Source organism: Cygnus olor, chromosome 1 (assembly GCF_009769625.2).
Source record: "Cygnus olor isolate bCygOlo1 chromosome 1, bCygOlo1.pri.v2, whole genome shotgun sequence".
Classification (NCBI taxonomy): Eukaryota; Metazoa; Chordata; class Aves; order Anseriformes; family Anatidae; genus Cygnus; species Cygnus olor.
Window position 1 is genome coordinate 116,627,529 of NC_049169.1, and position 15,820 is coordinate 116,643,348.

Genomic DNA, 15,820 nt, shown 5'->3' on the forward strand with positions numbered 1-15,820 from the left:
AGGTGGGCAACAGTGAGACAGGTGAGGAACAGTATTAGAGAATATTTTTAGCCAAGCCTGCTTGACTCACGACCCTGGTGGCAGTCCCTTGTTAAAAGGTACTTCGTGTGGAGAGGGGAGAGGAATCTGTAGGTGAGCTCAAGATGTTGTTTGTCTGCGTACGGGTCTTGGGAGGCTACAGTCTTGGGATCCGCTACGTGGTTGGTCTCTGAGTCACTTGGCCTTGCTGTGCCTGGTTTTTGTCCTTCACAGATGGGAAAAATAGACTTCCCCGCACCACAGAAGGGTGGCAGGGCTCTCCGCGTCAGCGCTGGGGATAGGAATACTCAGGGAACTCGAGCCATGGGGGTCCCTTGTGGCACAGGCACGGGTGGGACCAGCTGGCACCCCATGCAGCCTGCCTGCCTCTCCAGAGGCCACTGGTCCATCCCACCATGAAGAGGGCAGCCTCTCTGGCTTTCTTAGTGGAAGGCCTCCCTGAATGGATATGGGACCGTCCCTTACGCTAGTCTTAGTGCTGGCACAGAGGGAGGCTGTGTGGTGGGTGGGACTGAGAGCAGAGTCCGGCCCGGGAGGCTAGCTGGCCTCAGGGTGTGTTGCGCACACAGAGGTGGCTGGGAGTTTTAATCCTGATATAATTAATACTTCATATGCACGCTTTCTTTTTAAAACCGCTAGATACTGGAAGCCAGTAAAGATATTTCTGTCAAATATTAACTGGAAATCTCAAATCCCACGAGGTAATTCCTTAAGATTAAAGTTAATAGTGAATTTGTAAGAAAATGGTTAATTTGGAGTACCTGGAAAGTCTGTTTATGCAAGGTCGCAGCAGAAAAATTAGCAATCAATTTCTTCTCATTAGTGACTAATTATGAAGAATTGTGTTTTGAGATTTATTTTTTTTTTCCCCAGACTGAAGGCCATTAAAAGACCTACAGCTCTAAAAGCTATCTGTAAATCTACTGTACACCAAACAAAACTTCAGAGTACTGGGAGAAAAGCTTTTGCAGCCTCATCAGCGCACTGGAAGTTTTACTCTGAATGTAGTGCTGGGACTCTTGGTCCCTGTGTTTGGGACAGGGCATGAAATGAAGGCAGAAATCTACCTATCTAGGCCTTTAATCAGGGTAAACTCCAACATAATTTTCCAGCTGCTATATATTTGTTTTTAAATAAACAAATAAGAGTCATGACAAGAATGCACACTCATCAGGGGTTTAAACTAAGCAATTTAGTTGTGAACTGGGGCAGCTAAGGTTCAGGTGCATGTTCCAGTTATGAAGCAGTAATCCCCAGCAGAAGGCTGGGACATAGAAAATAGGGCAGTAATGTTTTAGCTGTCACAGCTGAAAATGCTGGAGGATGCTTATCTATCAGAGCCCTGGCTCCACAGAAAGCTACAGACAGGATTAGATGTAACTTGTCTTCTGCTGGTACACAAGCTCGCTTGTGGTGAGTAAACAGAGAAGTTTGCAGAATTGAGAGCATGGATGCATTCATCTGCTTCACTTTGCTTATCTGTTCTCCGTCTTACAGAGAAGCTCAAAACTGAGTGGTTTGGTTGCAGGTTGTACTGGAAAATTAAATACTTTGTTTGCTTCAGAAGTCTAATTTCTGTCTTGAAAGGGGAGAGCATCTGTTGTTGGTCCATGTAGGTCAGTAGTCTGCCTTGCTTATAAAGGATGCCTTGTAGAAGGATTTACAGCCAACGCAATGATTGGTAGTTTCTCTGTCATCTCATAGTTTCCATTTCTTTAATGAGTCTAGCTCCTCTCTTCTCAGTCTACTTAAGCCACCTGTAGCGGCCATGGCAAGAAGATTTACAGTTCAGTTATGCGTTGGATGGGCAGAACAACAACACTTCACATGAAGTGTTTTAAACCCCTTATACCATTATTGATACTGCCCTAGTTTTTCTACTGTGACTGAAGACCTCTTTCAGAAAGCACTTTCAGGGTCTATCATTTCCAGTTATTGTTAGAGAAGAATTTAGTTTTTAGGTGCTTTCTTTCTAAGATATGATGGTCACAGTAGAAGGAAGGTGACAAGAAGTAATTTGCTGAAGCCCTTCAGTGGATACCTGTATGGTTATTAAGTGCTGTCCTTGTGAGATGATGCTGAAGACAAAGCTGAATGTATTCAGCTCTGAGTCCTGTATGTCCTGAATGCTGGAATGCTAAGAATATTTTCAAAGTAGAGTTATCAGGGTAGCTAAAGGAGATATGTTTTTTGGGGTTGTTATATTGAATTCAGTGCAAGGTGCTATGCAAAAGAAACGGCATCAGCATTTAAGCGTGCACATGCATGTTTAATTGAAGAGTTTTTTTTGAAATGGAAAAATGTGTGTGCTTGAATGTGACTTTTTGCTCAATGTATTGCTTAGATGTGTGTGTGTTCAGTCTAGGCAGACATCAGAACAGAGATTTGATATATTTGCAGTTTCTTGTCCATGGTTATACTCTGGGAAAAAAAAAAAAAGTGGAGAAGATAAGGGTCCTGAATTGAAAGGCTCTTATGTTAGGGCTCAAATACTTGTGCAGGCACCAATACAGTAGAAAGTGTCAGACCAAACTTGCTTTCAAATCCTGTTTTCTTGCATAACACTGTCTTGCTTCAGTACTGAAACAGAAATTATTCTACCAGTTGCAGTCTTTCATTATGGGAACTTTGACCTTAGCATTATCAGTTTTAGTGGAATGTCTGCATGAGAGAAACCATACAAATGCAGTGAAAAGGCAAAGATCCTTTTGAAATCCGTGAAGGCAGTGTTCAAGAATCACTTCAAAGGCAGGAAAAGTACTTGTTCCAAGGAGCAGCTTGGCTTAAGCAATGCAATTTGTTGACCTGTAGCATGCTTTGTTGCATCAGTTCTGCAGATTGCTCTAGCGTGGGATATTGGGAAGTAGGACTTAAATGTTTTTATGCTGAGCTTTTATAATGAGCACTTTATATTACTGTACACACGTTTGAGAGTTGTAATGTAATAATTTTAGAAATTTTATTTATTTTAAATTAGGGGATTTTTTTTGCCTTTTGATGTGTAGGGAACGTTACTTGAGCTCTGTAGCCTCCCCTCTAAGTCAGCTTTTTTGTTCCTGTAACTCCCACACTTGTACCAACTTCCCACCACCAGCACTGAGAACCAGCTGCTTTTGGTGATTGTTTTATAGACCCTTCAGCAAGTTTTTGGACAGGACAGCCACAAAAATAGTTGGAGCTGTAAAGAGCAGCAGGTGTTGTATCGTAAATATGATAAATAAACTCATTAATATAACATGGGCCTCTTTAAACATGTAGGTTCGTGATCATGAAAGCTTCTCTGACAGCTTTGCTGTTCTGGTTAGGTTGCGGCCTAAGCTAACTCCTGGCCAGCTGATGGCTGTTTGTTCTGGTATCAGCAGCCTTTCTGGCTTATTCCCCTCCCTGCTGTTTATCCTTACTGTCTAACAGGGGGCAAGTGCACCTGCTGTAAACCACTTCGTTCAGCTGTGCATGCAGGTCTCCATGCATGCTCGCAGTGTGGAAGCCCTCCTTCAGACTTGCTTGTTCTAGATCCTCCTTCTTGAACATGGGCCACATCTCCTGTACAATAGTCCAGATGGGATTTTAGCAGGGCCTCCCGTGTACTTCCTGTCCTTGCTGGAATTGCTCCTCTGGATACATCCCAGGATTGCACATGCATTTTTCACAACTGCATCTTGGTGGTGACTGAGGCGTTTTGTGCTAGGATCAGCTAGTACATCCAGGTCCTTCTGCTCCAGGCACTGGTCATCTTCCAGCGTCTGGCTGGGGCTTGCTTGTTTTACATATGGGGTTGTGCTTTGTACATTAATGTGTCTTCAACCCACTTGTATGGCTCCAGCCTTTGAGATTGTGGTGCCTCTTGTATGACAACTCAGTTCACATTTGTGTTAAAATTGCTTCCCAACTTTGTCATCAGCTGCTGTCATTTTTTATTTTTGTTTTTGTATGTATGCCATCATTTGGTTAAAATGAACCAAAAGACTGATTTTTGGCTTGTGTTTAATGTGTTCGTTAGTAACTTCGATAATGTCTGCAACTTTTTCTTTCCATGGTGTCTGTCACCATCTCTCTTGGGCCTGGTGTCACTGTTCCTCTACTGGTCTCCAACTTTGCTTACTTAATGTACCACCACATGGAAAAGCATGATTCAATGTTTTCTGGAGATCCAGATAGCTGAGAATTACTTGCACTTATTTTTAGTAATCTCCCTTCAGCAAACCTGTTATGTCCTAGTCTCCCTGTAGCCTCATGTTTTTCTCCGTCAGTCTTTGCTGAAATCCTGTGTGCCATTGATGCCACATGCTCATGAGTTCTGTAGTCATTTCTATGCAGAAAGTCAAACTGCATCATAAAAGCACTAATATTAAAGTCTTAAAATGAATCTACACTTTCCACATTTGGAGGGAATGAGATCTCTTGGTTTGAAAATAGCTGAATTTAATTGTGTTGAGCAATTGTGCTTTGGTTTCTTGGACAACTTGCGTGAGAAAGAGTTGCAAAAAGTGGCGTATCTCTTTAAAATGCTTGCCTGGTCATCTCTTTTCCTTGTCTCTAATGACAATGGCAAAAGATGGTGGTACCCTTTGCTCCAAAAACCAACAAATGCATTTTGACAGAAAACTGGCCTTGGGAGCGGTGCCAGCCCAGATGGACTGGCAGACAGCAAAGTCATTAACTGCATACAGACCTAAATCCGAGGTAGCCCGTTAGTTGCTGAATGGCTAACTAGTGTTTGCTAGTGTGCTTTGGTGTCAACGTGATGGCTGCACAAATTTGTCAGAACTAGGTCAGAATTAAGCAGTTTTTGAATGGCTTGGTGTCCAGGGTAAATATATACTATGTGATCCTACATTCCCGGTCTTTATTTCTGCTCCTCCTATACAGCTGTCACAGCACTCTGCTAGTGTCTAAGGGATTGAGTACTGGTTACTTCCAGTGCCAGGTATCTGCTGGGAGTTCTTTCAGAAACCCACCTCTTCCTGTAGACCCTACACCCTGGTTAAAATCAGTAGTAAATGAAGCAAATGGTGTGAGAAGAACATTATTGCTCTTAGGGCTTTAATCTTTGGTAAAGGTAGCGGTGGGTTTGAGAAATGCTTTGTATTCCCTTTTGTGATGCATCTAACTTGCAGGACAGGTGTTTGAAGAACTTTTTTTTCCTTTATTAATTATTATTTTTGAGAAAATCAGGTTTTCAGTCTAAAAAAGCACCCCCCCCCCCCCCCCCCCCCCCCCAAATAAACTCAGGTTTAGCAAACTGATTTGTAGATTTCTGCACAAACCTTGCCGAGCTTGGAAGGCTTGTGAAATTACATAACACACTTTAAACAAGCCACCTCTGGGTAAAGTACATCTCTAATTACTGAGACTAAATTATGTAGAAAGTGAGCTTGTGTCTGAAGTAAATCTTCAGTTCAGTAAATCTAAAATTAAATAATGATTAACTTAATTGCTTCAGGATCATAAAAAAACTGCTCTTAATAAAATATAGGGATTAAGTGTGTGTTTTGAGAGTGGATAATTGCTTCTGCTTCATTTTCAAATAATTTCTATCAAGACAGGGTTTTGTAGGTAAAAGAAATACCTTTTGTTATGCTTATTAGTAAAGCTAGGAAAAGTAGGCTAGTCCTTAAGTATGCAAGCCCCTTCTCCATCCTGAATAGGAGCTGCAATTTCACTACTAAATATAAATTGAGAACATTTGCTTTTAATTTCATAGATATGTGCCAATCAGACCTTCTGAAAGCAATAGTAGTTGTTACCTGTGGAGCAGGGTGTAATATTAGTATATGGGAAGAGGTTTATGGTTTTTTGTTTTTTTGTTTTTTTTTTTTTCCCCAAAGAAAAGAGAAAGATGGGTAATGTTTATAGAGAGCGGTTGAGTTAAAGAATTTGTGACCAGCGTTAGCAGCTCTGTGTTGTTTGCATTGTATTTTGCTTTTAAACAAAGTATTTTCACCGTGATTCATTGAAGAATATCTTTTTTGCTTATAGGCAAATGAGAAAGCAAATCTCTTGAAACATAAGCAGTGGTACTTCCCTGGAGGGAGGAGATGGGAATTCTCCTGTTACTCTGAGAGTTGCCAGGTGCCAGAAGTGGTCCACAGTGGTGGTGGTAAGAAAGAAATCTTCCCCCACATTTCTGTATTTGCATTTTGTCTGTAGCAATAAGATGCTTTTAGAAAAAAAAAAAAAAAAATAGTGCAAATCCTGTTCTTTTCATAGATCTATATGAATTGCTAGGAGAGGCATCAAACGTCTCCCACTCTTGGTATTTAATTTAGGGATGAAACCTGCGCTTCAGCTTGGTGCTTGCTGTAGCGTTCGCTCACACGCTTTCTGGAATGCTGTATCTGTTGGTAGTAATTGCAGCAAAGACTTAACCACAAATAAACCTCTAGAGGACTCTATAAATGCTAAATTGTCTCCTCCCCCCCAAAGTGTAAAAGGGGAACTGTGGCCTTATAGTGCTTTGAAGTGATTCTTACAAACTTCTTAGAAATCTTTTGAATGCTGATTCTAGGGTCATCTTAGACTGGGCTGCCTTTAATCCAAACATTCTTAAATTTTATCTGATAACAACATGTAACAATGTTAAGTTACAGCAACAGAATTCATATTTTTGACCTTTTTTGCCGTCTCTCATGAATAAAAGGTGACAGCAAAAGTGGAAGGCTGATGAGACCCCACTGACACAGCAATAGGACAGTTTTTCAGGGTAAGATTTTAAAACCCCGGAGTGTCTAGTGTCAGATGTTGACATTTTAATGATGATCTCTGTGATACCCTGCCCTCTTTGTGGGCTATTAATAGCTTTTTTTAGAAGAAAGTAATTTACTCCTGGTGATTTTGCACACACATGCAGTGTTGCTTTAGTATTTTATAATGTTTCAAGGTCTATTATAGGATTAGTCTTCTCCCACAAAACTTTAATCTTTGTGAGATTTTTTTCAAAGCTCAGATTCACAGAGCAATACCTACTGGATCATCCACAGACTGCGTTCAGGGCGTGTTTTCTGACTCTGTGCAAAGGTATACTCCATCTGAAGTTGTAGTTTTTCCTGCTATGAAAAAATGCTAAAGCATTCATCATAGGTTATATTGGGTGGGCAAATAACCACTTCTGCAAGCCCCTGGTATTCTTGGATCAAAATTTTACACACACTTTAATTATCACACCTGAATCTGGTTAATATTGACCATCTGCAGCTTTGGTAGGTGAAGGGACACAGATGAACAAAGCCTTGCTACACTGTGGTGGTGACCAGCGACTTTCAAAGCTGGTTCTGCAGAATGCTTTTACTCGCGCTCGTTGCCATCAGTGCAAAAGCAATACCCCAGCAATGCGCGAAAGCCTATTTTTTGTGGATTTGCTGTTTTATAGCTTATTTTTCAATTTATATGGCTCCAATTTTTGCCTTTCTCCTTTTTGTGTGAGGCCTGAAAAAGCCATTGACGCAAGCGTTACTGAGAAGCAAAAATATGCTGGTGGGGGGACAGGATTGTATGAATTGTGCATGGCTGTTGAATTTTCAAGTTCTGCTTCTGTTTGGAGAAGAGAGAACTTGGGCTTCAGGTAGCCTAGCCCTGCAGGCTGCAAAGCCTGGTGCCTGTGCCCTTTGTGTAGCATATGCCTGGGTCTTTTATCTCTGGTCGATAGAGCCTGCAAGGAGGAATTGTCTGGAAATGAAATGTCCTGAATGAGGTGGATGGCCATGCTGGAAGCTGCATGGGTTGAATAATCCCATGAATAATTCCTTCACCTTCTTGATTGTTTAGATAAATCTAGAGCGGGTCGATAGATATTAATATGGATTAGAGAAATTTTACTGAGAGCTTTTCAGTGTCCCAGTGGACACTTCTTATGCAGAACAAATCTCCATTTCATGAAGCAAAGCACAAATGGTACCAGCAGGCACGCACTCAAAGAGGTGAGGGACTGACTTATGGGGAGACTGAATTATGATAGCATTTCTCGTAATGGCCCTCTCTTCTTGTTGAGGCTCGTGCATAGGCAGAGGCCCTATGGGTACCACCTGCTGTTTTTGTCCTTACTGTACATCTTCATGGGGAGATTTCTCTTTCTCAGGCTTGCCAGCATGACAATTTTGTAACAATTATTGGAAGAGTCATTTTTAATATAAATTTACTTGGGGGTCACAGGAAAAAAAAAAGAAATATTTGCAAAGACAAAGATCCAGCAGGCTACAACAAGAAGCAGCTCACAAAAGCAGTAATGACAATCGCAATTTCAAGAGTTTCTTTTAGTTCGAACAAGGAGAAACATAGAGTACATTGGAAAACTGATTGCATTCTCTGTTTTCATATTTAATTTACCAGCGTAACAGGCAGCTTCGAAGCCTATGAAACAGAGGCCTCTTCACTGGCAGACCGATACTCTAAAACGCTGCTACTAAAGACACGTTCCCTGCTGTTAGTCTGTGGGATGATTTTAAAGCCAAGAGTCTACTTTGCACAACACACAAATGTAACATTCTCTCCTATCTGTTTTAATAGCACCCTGAGCTGTGATACTGAAAATGAGAAAGGACTAGTGTTCTTTGCTAGTCCAGAAGCACTTGGGAAGTTTTGTTTGTTTGTTTTATATGTGAATTATAGCATGGAGCATTCTCATGCCAGGTGGGAAGTGTGGCTCTGAACTCTTTCAGGATGGGGATAATACTGCTTTGATCTCTTTCGTTTTGGTATATCGACTCTAACTATTGAGCCTGTATATAGCCAAGAGGTAACAGAGGGTGGCTCTCCTTATGATTTTCATTTGGAAGAAGTGTACTGGCTGTGTTTTGTGAAGCACTCAGTCCTCGTGATCTATGAAGAGAGTGGGACTACACCACTCCAAGTTTTGATCCCTAGGAGGCTTAGGGAAAGAGCAGCATTATCAGAAGATGCTGGCTGTGCTTGGGAACGGGACCCAGCACTGTTCAGTCCTGCCATGGTGGTCAAGGACCAGTCCGAGCATGGGAGAATCAGTGGAAATCAAAGGCCCATAAGCTGAGTCTCTAGACCCCAGGCAAGAGAGTTTGGTAACTGCTGCTTCTAGGAGCAGGTGCCTAATTGCAACTTAAGTTCTAATTTAGGTTCTTAAAACTTTATGAATGCGTTCTGTAGACTGCCTTGCATAAGGCTTAGCTTTAAACAAGTTTGCTGTTAAAGCCCGTTTCATTTAAAATAGCTGCACCACAGAGCTGGATTGTGCAGGGACCAGCTCCCTTTATTCAGCCAACTACTGCTTGCCTAGTAGGGATATTTATTTTGAGAGGTAAAAATAATCCAAACTAAAACACTGTAGAAGCTATAAAGGCATGTATTTATAACTGCTCTGAAAATGTAAATGTTGCAATGGGAGCAATTGTTTTCACTTGTTTTTTAAGTTGTGAAGGCCATGTGTTCAGGACCTTTTGGCAGTATTTTCTGATGCAGCAGGGAGTACAGATGGGGGAATATGAATGCTGTTGCAACCAGCATTATTATTATGCCACGTAAGCAAGGTCAGTTCTGTCACAAGGCTCTGTGCCTTTGTCATCTCCTTAAGGGAGTCTCCGTTTCTGCCTTGGTTTTGGTGTTCAAGTTTATTTGGACCCCTACCCTGGTGCACAAGAATGGTTTGGCTAGAGACTGCACAAACATACGCATTTCTGGTTGAAAATGTCTGGCAGATAAAAGATATCCCTCTCAAAAGAGAACATCCTTTGTATACTGCCAGTGTGACAACAGAAAGGAGGAAGCTGAGGGCAGCGTGAGGAGATAATGTGGCTGCTGTTGTGCTCCACCATGGAGTCGAAGGGGTGTGCAGGTAGGGCAGCAGCTCAGGCTGCTCAGCGGCACTGCCAGGCCTGTCGGACGGTGGTTTTGCAAGTCCCTTCTGGATGGCTGTCAAGGAAGACACTCTTACTCTTCTGAGTTTCTGCCATACTCAGCAAGGAATCATCTAGAAACTTTGGATATGTATCAACGTGGGAGCAGAAGGGCTAACATACAGAAGCAACTTCTGTGATTCCTTTTTCTTCTGTTGCAGATATAGGAATGCTGCTTAGTGTTATGGTGTGTACCTCAGAAGGAAAACATCTTCGCTGCTAATGACTGCAGGCTGATGTAGCACTAGGATATTTGGTAACACAAACTTACAGCTCAATTGCATGTGCTGCTGTGTTCAGGCTGCTCATCCCTCGGTGCCTGCCAATACCAATTTCTTAGATTTAGTTAGGTTAGCTGTTCCCTAAATCAGTCTACTGAAATGATCCGTTTTCTTTTTTATGAAATAAAAATTCCAATGTTCTAAACAAAAAAAAAATATGGTTTAGCTTTTTTTTTTTCACAGACCTGGGATCAGTAAGTACTCTAAAAGCAATCACACAAGCAAACCTCAGGGCATGCTAACCCGAAGTAAGAGTTAAGAGTGAGCCTCTTGCAGTGCCTGGAGTAGGACTTGTGAGCAGTCAGTCAAATCAGATGTCTAAATAAGCTCCTAGTTGCCCGGAAGTAATGAAATTAGTTACAGAAAAATACTTACTAATGCAGCAAAGTTTGAATTATTACAGATATTTCCAAAACCTGGCTGCTTACAATAAAGGTAAGAGGAATTTAAATAGAATGAATCAAAGGAAGTAATTCACGTTTAATGGGCTTAAAAGTGAACAGAACTGACTTCAGACTTAAGAAGCAATTATGCATTGCTGAGTAAATAGCATGAAGGTTCTTGTTATGTATCTTGATTGGAGAAATATTGATTCTTTTAAATTAGTTTTGGTGATTAGAGCAGTCTGTTTATTTAAAACGAAGCTAGCATGGTTTGCTAGACTCATTGTCTATAAATGTGTTCTATATTAACACGTCACATTGAACTGCAGGCAGTTTTTAATATCCTTGAATATCTGATTTTTTGGCATATAATTGCAGATGAGCTAAGGGTTATTCTGGCAGATAAAAATGAATCATAAGAGCATAAATGCTGCTTCTCAAACCATTACTCTTCCTGACTGAGGAGCTTTTGAAGAGCAGTGCCAAGCTAGCAGCGATGGCATTCAGAAATCACGGCACATAGGTTGTTCTTGAATGGGAGGCTTTGCTACAATAAACACCTCTGTTTACTAATTAGTTTCTAATTTTTCAAATGACGGAGCAATTTTTGATTTGGCACTCCCAACTATTCTGAAACGATGCAAGCTCCAAGAGAAACGGGTGCCTGCTTTTATACTACTAATTTCAGCTGATACTTCTTTTGGTGCTTTATAAATGTCCCAGGTAACAGAAAACAATCTCTGCTCCAGTGATGTTGTGCATCTCTGAGAGACGTGGAAGTGATAGTGTGGAAGGTATTGAGATATAGAAATTTCCACGCACACAGTTGTCTGCCTTGCTCGGGGTTAGGTCATTGAGAAATCTCCCACAGTTGGATTAGTGTCAGTACTATGACACCTGTAGGACTGAGAAGGTACTCACAGCGTCAAGATTATTTTTAATGTCCCTTTGTCTAGATTCAGTCTGAGCTAGTTTATGTGACGCGATGATAAAAAGAGCAGAGAGCATCTGTCAAAACTTGAGTGCTTTTGCTGTTGTTTGGGGAGTAGCCCTCATGCAGACTAGCTCTCTGAATTTCACTGGTGCAACAGAGGCATGCGTTTTTAGTGGGCCAGTCATTTCAAGTATCCCTGCAGTCTTCAGTAAAAAGATATTTAGGTCACCTCCCTCTCAAAAACTGCATTAAAAGGCTACTGTTTGGAAGAAGCTAAACAAGCGAAACTGAATCACGAAAATGCTAACCGGTCCTCAATTTCTGATCGCTGTTGGAGTTCAAAGTCTGCAAGTGTTACCATAGAAGGGACCCCTGATCTGAAGAATTCATAATGATTTAACTGTATCCTACAGGAGGTGTATTTATCAATAGGATGCCACGCTACCAAGAGATGAAAGATCTTAAGGAAGGAGGAGAGCTACAAATGTTTCTTTTCAGGTCTTTCTCTCATATGGGTTTTTAAATAGATGGGCTGTTGGCAGAACAATTTCTGTTGTTTCCCAGTTGAATGGCCAACAACAGTCCAAATTTTAATAGCATACAAACTTTCCACTTCCAAATTAATTTTTTGAATGAGTTGGGATAATGTGTTTATGAAGTGGGTTGGTTCTAATTTAGAAAGATTGTGCCATGTGCAAAAGCCTGTGTTCATGTGCCTGAAGTTCAGCCTTACATTCAAAATGCGACGTTCTAATGGTTTGTTCTTTGTTCTTGTTGGTATGTTTTGGGTTTTTTTATTTTTATTTTTTCATTTACACCAAAAAGATGGTATGCTGTGTGGCTGCTGTCAGTCTTGGTATTCAGGTCAGAAGGGGCTGGTGTGATCTTGTCTGAGAACACAGAACAAAAAACTTTGCCCAGCACGTATTTGCTTTTGCTATCAGTCTGCTCGATAGTCTGCCCTATCTTTTTAGAAAGATACCCTGTCTTATGTATATGCAAAACGAGATCTGACCACAGGGGTGATTATGAATTCGGACTGATAACAGCATTGTGAAATATTTGTCAGTCAAATCACCTGAAGGAAGCATAGCTGTTGTTTTCTGGCTGGAACACGCTGCTGATGATAGCTGAGGTGATAGGAAAGAGAATAGAAGTTGGATCCTGTACAAGGAAGAAGGGGGGGGGGTGTGGCTTGCTGGCCTTCTCTATTGCTCTTTCATGCATTCTCACCATTTGCGTTGTAAAAGGCAGACTGTACAAAGTAGCATTGCACTGAACATACTCTTCCACAGAATCAAGCTTGGGTTCTGTACCTCTTGTTATTCCAAGCCATGTTTTTCACCTATTATTCTTTCTTGACTGTAAATAATGGGGTTTTATCTGAAGCTGCCTAAGTGACAATTGTTCACCCAGTAGAACACTACCGCTTCTGGTTTTAGTGTTTTTAGTTTTTTTTCCCATGCCTCTCTTGTTACTGAGATCTTCCAAAGCCAAATACTTCAGAAGAAAGGCTTTCATCTTCTATCCTTCTCCTGCATGGTCCACACCTCCCTCCCAGACTGAACCGCTGCAAATTTTCTGGTGGAAGCTTACACTTCCTATAAAGAAAGGTCTAGAGGAGGTATCCTTGTGCACGTAACAAATGTCAGCCTAGTGACAACAGGCTAGTTAGTCTTTTGTGTTTGTCACAGATCCATTAAGAAACTTGTGGACGGTAAGCTACAAATGCATGGTGTGTATTCTGCTCTCGAGCTGTCTTTGAGAGCAGCAATTCTCCATTGCTGGTGAGCCGTGAACAGTTAGAAGTTTGGTGGTACATTTCACAGAATCACAGCATAGCAGAGGTGGGAAGGGACCTCTGCGGGTCACCGGGTCCAACTCCCTGCTCAGGCAGGCTGCCCAGGACCATGTCCAGGTGGCTTTTGAAGATCTTGAAGGATGGAGACTCCCCAACTCTTTGGGCACCCCATTTGCAGGGTGCAATTCTGCAAATGCTTTTCTGTGGAATTTCTTTGTTTAGTACAGGAGAGCATGAGCAGGGGAAAATTTTCCTATTTCTCTTGTGTTTTTTTTAAGCTGTGGTTTGTACAGCATGTGGATAGCTCTGTTGTCACGTGGGGCCTTCTCTTTATTGCATTTTTGAATTATTTGGTGATTTATTTAAGCATCTCCATCCTGGAGGGCGAGGTAGTGGTAGCAAACACTGAAGAAGTGTGAAGCATAAGAGAAGCCAATGTGCTTAGTGTCACATGTCCTGGTCCCCTCTCAGGAACGGGTAAGATGGAGGCGGTCAGGTTGCCTCCAGGAGCCTGAGAGCCTTCCTGCTCCTGCATGGTTCACCCGTGGCACCAGTCAGGCGGCCACAGGGCCATTGCAGAAGAGTGTTATTGTGGCTGCAGTGATAAATCACATTGCTCCTGTTTTGCAGGCAGTAGTGTTTCGTACCTAAAATTTAAAGCAGCTCAGCGTTTCTTGAAAGACAGACTTCCAGTTTCTTCCCTATTAGTATGCACTACATCAAAGAAAAGCTTTGAACTCAAGTAGGGGCTCGTAGGCATGCATGCAGTGTTTGCTGAGACTTCATTTAGCAGCAGTCAGAAGCTTCTCCTTGTTCAGCCACAGCATATTTGCATGTTGACAGGTATCTCCTGGTTGGCTCTTTTTTTTTTTTGAGGTTGATTTTTGCATAATTTTCAATCCAGAAAGTGAAGTGTATCATCCCTCTTTTAACGCTTAAATCTTGGATGATTGTGGATTGGATTTTTTTTGTTTATCCCTTATTTTGCATCCCTGGTTTAACAGGGAAGGAAACTGCCAGAAAGCATTTTCTAGATTCACCCAAGCTATGTAGAAGATGTAGACTCAAATTTATAGACACCTGCCTCTATCCACATATTCTTCTTCCTATTTTTATTTATTTATTCATTTATTTCAAGCCGCCAGCCATTCTCTGTGGCTGAAAGTGGGCTTTTGGATGGGTCCCTGGATTTTACAGCTTCTTGCATGTACGCTCATGAAATTTCTATTGTAGTTTATTTTTATCTGAATACAAAGAATGAATTCCCACCTGCTTTGAAAATTTAACCACTCTGAGCAGAGGGGAGCATTTTGTGTAGTCTTAAAAATGAGTAGACACTACTGAGGTTTTTCTTAATCATCGGAGACTAAGATTGGCAACATAGTTTAATTATATAACATTGATTATTTCACACAATACAAGAGGCCTATTACTCAGAAATCATTTTGTACTAATAGCACTTCTGTTAGATAACTCCTTTCTGTTTGTTATGTAAGGGCTGGTATTATAGAATCACTGTTTGAATACCAGCACTATAATTTTAGAATTGCTTTGATAAATGAAATACCAAATAAAACTTGTTCCAGATATAGACAATTATTGCAACTTCCTAATTAATTTTTTTAAATGAGGCCTCTTGATAATTGCTACTCTTGTTTTGGTTTTTATTTACAAAATCATAAGGCTGTCCTGTGCCCAGCCATGTTCCATTATATGCAATTTTTATAATGAATATTGTGCTCTGGAAAAGTACTGATCAGCAGTCCTGCAAACTGGTGATTCAGCTTCACCTACAGAAACATTGCAAGGACCAGGTTACAGATTGTGCATGTCTGAAAACCCACTATCTCTGAACTACACCTGTGTTTGTCCCTTAGGTTCTTGTTATAATACATAACTTTGTATTTATAACTGAGAACAGAAACAGTGTGACCAGTCTCAGGCTGGGAAAGATAATCCATAGAAACTTCTTTGGAGCCCACAAATACTATTCCCAAGCAAGAAGTCTGGTTGCAAGCTGCCGCCTCAGCTGACACGGATGTGAATAACAGTGAGGCTTCTGCCTGTGTAATCACTTCACAAATGTGCTTGAGCTACAGGTGAGGTTGGAAAAGTGTTTGAAATATGCCTGGACTTTGCACAGGACACAATGGGGTAGGAAGACCTATTGAATTTGTGCAGAGAAAGCAACTGATGTTTTCCTTAGTCGTGAATGCTGGGTTGTTTCTGTCCCAGTTGAGAAGTTGTTTTTGTGAAGGACCAGGTTCATGGGACCTTTCTCACTGCACTTTCTAGCATATGGCATGCTTATCTTGTGCTTGCTTTTAAACTCAGAGGCAGCTTCTTATGCTCCTTTCTTTTTTCCACCCAGCTCTGCTGAGCTTCACGCCAGATAAAATCTCCTATTGGGCTGTGATTTTTAAATTCACAGCCTCTAGTTTCCTTTTTGGCCGTGTTTCTAAATAGTTGCGAGCATTATGTGTTTCTCTGATTGTCAGATTTCCTGTTTATTTTCTCTGGCA

The 15,820-nt window shown here is 41.3% G+C and overlaps 1 protein-coding gene across 4 annotated transcripts in view; it reads left to right on the forward strand.

Moving 5' to 3' along the window:
- AGPAT3 (1-acylglycerol-3-phosphate O-acyltransferase 3) overlaps nt 1-15,820 on the forward strand; it is an 89,926-nt gene that overhangs the window by 34,685 nt on the left and 39,421 nt on the right. Inside the window, exon 2 of one of the 4 annotated variants that reach the window (XM_040545437.1) lies at nt 6,019-6,139. The exons of 2 other annotated variants lie outside the window; for them this stretch is intronic. The gene's annotated coding sequence lies outside the window, so the exon portion shown is untranslated. Of the gene's footprint in view, nt 1-6,018; nt 6,140-6,724; nt 6,743-15,820 lie in introns of those variants that run through there. One more of the 4 variants, XM_040545442.1, reaches the window with a different exon arrangement.